The sequence below is a fragment of the Triticum aestivum genome, chromosome 6A (genome assembly GCF_018294505.1).
Source record: "Triticum aestivum cultivar Chinese Spring chromosome 6A, IWGSC CS RefSeq v2.1, whole genome shotgun sequence".
Lineage (NCBI taxonomy): Eukaryota > Viridiplantae > Streptophyta > Magnoliopsida > Poales > Poaceae > Triticum > Triticum aestivum.
This window is the reverse complement of record NC_057809.1, coordinates 506,182,035-506,187,191: the sequence shown is the minus strand read 5'-3', so window position 1 is coordinate 506,187,191 and position 5,157 is coordinate 506,182,035. Positions and strand designations below refer to the sequence as shown.

Sequence of the window (5,157 nt, the reverse complement as noted above, 5' to 3'; positions counted from 1 at the left end):
AAAGCTTTAATCAAGGCGAACTATCAAGGGGTTCCCATTATAACCCAACCGCGTAAGGAACGCAAAATCCGGGAACATAACACCGATATGACGGAAACTAGGGCGGCAAGAGTGGAACAAAACACTAGGCGAGAGGCCGAGCCTTCCGCCCTTTCCCAAGTATATAGATGCATTAAGATAACATGGCAATATAATGATATCCCAACAAGTAAATAATGTTCCAACAAGGAACGGTCTCCATTCTTCACCTGCAAGTAGCAACGCTATAAGAGGGGCTGAGCAAAGCGGTAACATAGACAATCAACGGTTTGCTAGGAGATGGTGGGTTAGAGGGTTGACATGGCAATTTGGGAGGCTTGAAAGCAAGTGGTAGGCATCGTAGCATTGGCATAGCAAAAGAGCGAGCATCTAGCAAAGCAAAGATAGTAGTGATTTCGAGGGTATGATCATCTTGCCTGCAAAGTTTTTAGAGTTGACTGGATCCTCGAAAGCAAACTCAACGGGCTCCTCGTTAGCGAACTCGTCTCCCGGCTCTATCCAAACAAGACAAACAAGCAACAAGGACACGATCAACCACGTGCAAAGCTCAAACAATATGATGCAATGATGGTATGCTATGCGAGATGCGATGCAGGATGCATATGCAAGATTTGACAAGGGATGCATGAACCTGGCCCCAACTTGGAATACCAAGTGTGCCACTGGAAAGATGAGGTGAAATCGCTTTAAAACGATATAAAGATCACCGGAATCGGAGTTACGGTTTGGAAATGGCAAGCGATTCAAATATGACACCGGTCTGTGATTTACAGCAAGTAGCCATCTAAATGCAATGAGATGAACATGCTACAACACTCAAACATGACAACAAAATACATGGCAGGGATGCATTCAAGATGCTTAACAAAAGTCTAGCACTGAGATACGGCCAATTCATCCATTAACAGGTTCAAACAAGCATGGCAAAAATGCATATGGCAAACAGATTTCAGACTTAGTGAAATTAACACTTGTCTGAAATCCCAGATCAGGTAGCACTCTTTGGAGCAACAAAACTACATGCTACAGGACCTGAACATGACAAAGCAAAACATGGCATGGAGCTACTCAAAAAGCTTAACAAAAGTCCCTTAGTGACCCTGAGCCAAAAGGGATCAGAAAACATATTAGCAAGCATGTGAACATAGCAAAAGCATAATCAGTTTTCAGACTTAAGCGAAAACTGGCACATGCTGAAAACAGATTTCAAGTAGGCATGTTTACGAGCTCGATGCACTCACTACGGAGCAAGTCATGAAAAGCTAAGCATACATCCATCAAGAATACACAAAATGCAAGCTAGACATGGCAAGAACAATAACATAGCATGCACGGATCAACTACAACATCCCCGGCAAAATTGCTAACAAGTAGACAATCTGCCCGGATTCACGAAGTGACAAAAGTAGAGCTCGATTGACTCAAGCTAGGGTGCTCCATAATTGCAAACAACGACATGGATGGATAGAGCACTACAATATTAATAAAACATCCTTAATGATCATCCTCAAAAGAGGCACGAATCACTAGAAAACGACATGAACATATGGCCATATGAGATAAACAGGTCAAGGACTTAGTGGAAATGCTAAGTCCCTGAAAACAGAATTACCAAGTGCCTCACTTTGCAAGCTTGTGCTAGTCACCACACACATCACAAAAATACATGGGTTGCACCTCTGGAAAGATGGCAAAACCCTTAACAAAACATATGTAGAGCTCATGGGCATATCATGCACACAATAATCATGGCAAAAATGACAAATATCTAAATGGAGTAGTAGATCTGACAATTATCTGAAGTAGCACTCTTCTAACAGCATTTCGGGCATCAAGATTAACTCAAATGAAAATGATGCAATGGAACAAAATGATGTACTCTCTGAGACAAACATTTTGATATGCTATATGCCCAAAACGGAGCTACGGATGAGGAGATACGACATGATGAACAAGGGCACCATGGTGATAAGCTTCTGGTGAACTATTTGTCGGATGTCAAGTACGTGCTGCAGATGAGGAGCCTGGCCACCGGAGAGCTGCTCCACGGCATACCCATCGACATAGGCAGCGTCAACGGGATCACCGGTAGGCGTGGTGACGCCGAGGTGTTCGTTGAGTACTCGAGCTTCCTCACTCCGGGGATCGTCTACAGGTGTGATCTCAGCTCCAGGGCTCCTAAGATGAGCATATACAGAGAGATCACCGTCCCGGGCTTCGATCGCACGGATTTCGAAGAAAAGCAGGTACATTTGCTTTTCTCAAGAACCATGTGTGGTGTATTTGCAGTTCAGTTGATCTTGCTTGCTTGTTTTTTCAGGTGTTTTACCCGAGCAAGGACGGGACCAAGATCCCGATGTTCGTGGTGTCGAGGAAGAAGATCGTCCTGGACGGGTCACACCCGGCGCTGCTCTTTGGCTACGGCGGGTTCGGCATGAGCATGACGCCGCAGTTCAGCGCGGCCCGCGTCATCCTCATGAGGAACCTGGGGTTCGTGACGTGCGTCGCCAACATCCGGGGCGGCGGCGAGTACGGGGAGGACTGGCACAAGGCCGGCTCGCTCGCGAACAAGCAGAACTGCTTCGACGACTTCATCGCCGCCAGCGAGTTCCTCGTGTCCGCTGGGTACACGAGCCCGAGCCGGCTGTGCATCGAAGGCGGGAGCAACGGCGGCCTCTTGGTCGCCGCCTGCATCAACCAGGTAAAGCTGGCTAGTCTTTATAATTTTGTTGCAGATTGTTGCAGCTCATTTGTTCCAGTAGTGAGCGGAGATTGTTTCATTGTTTGTGACTGCAGCGGCCCGGTCTCTTTGGCTGTGCTCTGGCTCACGTCGGTGTCATGGACATGCTTCGGTTCCACAAGTTCACCATAGGTTTTGCCTGTCGCCTCTCCTCTGAAAACCGCATCCTGTTTGTGTCCACAGTGGTCACCTTGTGAGTGTATGCCATGCATCCAGGTCGTGCATGGGCTTGCGATTTCGGCTGCTCGGAGACGGAGGAGGAATTCCACTGGCTGCCAGTCCGGGTTAGTTCCATTCAAATCATGCAAGTTAGAGTCCAAAACAAGGTCAAAAGTGCTTGGAAAAGTCGATACGATGGAGACGTATCAGTGGGCAAAGCACCGACACAAGTAAATAAATCTTGAATAACTCCTTTTCCAATAATATTACCACTACCAATCCGAAACTTTTTATTGTGTAAAATAGTAGGTTCTTCATGAGGATAATCAAAAGCATCAACGTTTCCCCCATCGTTACTACTATCCTTTCCAATGATAACCTCCCCATTTTCAGGAAAGCTACAGCAAACGAACTACACGATCTTTGAGCTAAGCTTAGGATTGGGTCTTGTCCATCACATCATTCTCCTAATGATGTGATCCCGTTATCAATGACATCTAATGTCCATAGTCAGGAAACCATGACTATCCTTCGATCAACGAGCTAGTCAACTAGAGGCTCACTAGGGACGTGTTGTGGTCTATGTATTCACACATGTATTACGATTTCCGGATAACACAATTATAGCATGAACAATAGACAATTATCATGAACAAAGAAATATAATAATAACCATTTTATTATTGCCTCTAGGGATATTTCCAACAGAAAGGGTGATGCAGCAAAGTAGCATAAGTATTTCCCTCGGTTTTTGAGATCCAAGGTATCAATCCAGTAGGAGACTACACGCAAATCGCCTAGTACCTGCACAAAAATCAAGAACCTTGCAACCAACGTGATAAAAGGGGTTGTCGGTGTCAAAACCGGCGGATCTCGGGTAGGGGGTCCCGAACTATGCATCTAGGTCAGATGGTAACAGGAGGCAGGGGACACGATGTTTTACCAAGGTTCGGGCCCTCTTGATGGAGGTAAAACCCTATGTCCTGCTTGATTAATATTGATAATATGGGTAGTACAAGAGTAGATCTACCACGAGATCAGAGAGGCTAAACCCTAGAAGCTAGCCTATGGTATGATTGTTGTTGACGCTCAAAATTGGCACAGTCATAAAATTAGCATAGGTTATATCAAGACCAATTCAAACTTATGATTGGAAGTCACCTTGGAATGTCTCTCTTCTAGAAGATCAAGATGGATATGAAGATGGTCCAAAACGGAGCTCGGACTCAAAAGTTATGACAAGTTCAGAGATGCTTATGTTGACACCAGAGTACAGAAATGCATAAAACTCAATCAATATGGCCTCTGATGGAAACTGTTTCAACATGAAAGTTGTGCGTCTCGTCGAAACGATTGATTTTGATATAAAGAACGTCTAAATGGGAGGTCGTATGCAACCTGTGGAGACAAAATAAGGTCAGAAACAGAAGGTGCAGAGTCATTTCGGACCGACCGAGTTGATTGACTCAGTGAGACCGAGTTGATCCGAAAAATTACAGAAAGTTACAGAAAGTTTGCAACGTCCACTCGGTGGGACCGAAGCAAACTAATCAGTGAGACCGAGTTGGTCCAGGAAATTACCAAAGATTCCTGTCCGAGTTAGATTAGGGTTTTTGGTGTTTTGGACGGAATTTTTAGTCCTTTTCTTGTACGGGAAGTCCAGCTGCCTCATAAATATATGAGAGGTGACGGCCGATTGAACAACACACAATCGAACAAATCTATCTACATCTTTTACCTTTACTTTTCCTTCTCCCTTGTTCTTCTTCTTCCTCGTTCTTCGTTCGTTCTTCTTCATTGTAGGGCGGCGAACCTAGAGGCCCTAGGGGCGATCAGGTCGACCTAGGGCAGCCCATAGCCGCTACGCGCCCTGACGGGGTCCCTCCCGGGCGTGTGGGGTTTCGGGTCCTCAAAAGCGCCCGCCGGATTGTCTTGTGTACCGCGCTTCCGGCAGGTCTCCTTCGATGTGAGCTGCGGTGCATCACCCCCGGCGTCGAGGGTACACGGTGACGTGTTCGTGTGCGAACAATTGTATGTTATGGTTGTAGTCCTAAGGACTAAAACTCTTCGGTTTATATAGACACCGGAGAGGGTTAGGGTTACACAAGGTCGGTTACAAAGGAGGAGATATACATATCCGTATTGCCTAGCTTGCCTTCCACGCCAAGTAGAGTCCCATCCGGACACGAGACGAAGCCTTCAATCTTGTATCTTCATAG

At 45.9% G+C, this 5,157-nt stretch overlaps 1 pseudogene; it reads left to right on the top strand.

Annotated features, from left to right (window-relative positions):
• The first annotated feature begins 628 nt into the window (after positions 1-628).
• LOC123129665 (prolyl endopeptidase-like) lies at positions 629-3,068 on the top strand (annotated as a pseudogene).
• The last annotated feature ends 2,089 nt before the right edge of the window (positions 3,069-5,157 follow it).